The 903-nt window shown below is 42.0% G+C and overlaps 1 non-coding gene across 1 annotated transcript; it reads right to left on the reverse strand.

Annotated features, from left to right (window-relative positions):
• Positions 1–584: 584 nt before the first annotated feature.
• On the reverse strand, positions 585–657 carry TRNAC-ACA (transfer RNA cysteine (anticodon ACA)). Its single transcript has one exon. It is a non-coding gene; the product is annotated as a tRNA-Cys (tRNA).
• Positions 658–903: the final 246 nt, after the last annotated feature.

Below are 903 nucleotides of genomic sequence, written 5' to 3' on the forward strand. Positions count from 1 at the left end.
CTGAACAGGAAGACGGGAATGGTTAAACAACTATTCAATTACACTTAATTTGTTCTTTAGCTATTTTTTCCTGCATGTAGGTATTCCTAAGTCCAGAGGAAGAACAAATTTCTCCTTTCTCGGTGCTCCTACCCCAATTTGTATATATATTTTACTACAATTTTCTCGTTTCCTCATAATTATGTCTTTAGTTTCCTCTTCTATACCTCATCTGCAAATTCACTGAAGCCGAGACAATGTCTTATTCTTTGCAGCATGCCCAATATGTATCACATTGTCAGACATACTAGAAACTAAAAAAAAAAAAAAGGTTGGGAAGAAATGAACTCTCAATTTTGAAAGCATTCTGTCATAGTTTTCAAAATGAGGCTATCATATTTCTCAACACTAATGAGATAGAGGTTGGGACTGGGCTGTAGGAGGATGCTTCACTAGGCTGACACAGTGTGAAAGTGAAATTGAAGTCGTTCAGTCGTGTCCGAGTCTTTGCAACCCCATGCACTGTAGCCTGCCAGGCTTCTCCTTCTATGGGATTTTTCAGGCGAGAACACTAGCGTGGGTTACCATTTCCTTCTCCAGGAGATCTTCCTGACCCAGGGATCGAACCTGGGTCTCCTGCATTGTAGGCAGACGCTTTACCGCCTGAGCCACCAGGGAAGTCCAGGAAGAACACCCGGAAGACGCAGGTGTACATCTCTACAAAAATACAGGTGATCAGCGGGGAGAAGGGAGAGAGAGCTCAAGACCAAACTGTATCTCCAGAAAGGGAAGGAAAGTGCAAGGCTTGTTCCAGAGCCAGACCAAGGGAGCTGTTCTGAGTCAGTTCCTAGATGGCAGTCTGTACAGTATACTTGATTAAACAATCTTTTGCAAAATTGAGTTTGATATAAGAAATTAAATTTT

This window comes from Dama dama, chromosome 26 (genome assembly GCF_033118175.1).
Source record: "Dama dama isolate Ldn47 chromosome 26, ASM3311817v1, whole genome shotgun sequence".
NCBI classification, from domain to species: domain Eukaryota; kingdom Metazoa; phylum Chordata; class Mammalia; order Artiodactyla; family Cervidae; genus Dama; species Dama dama.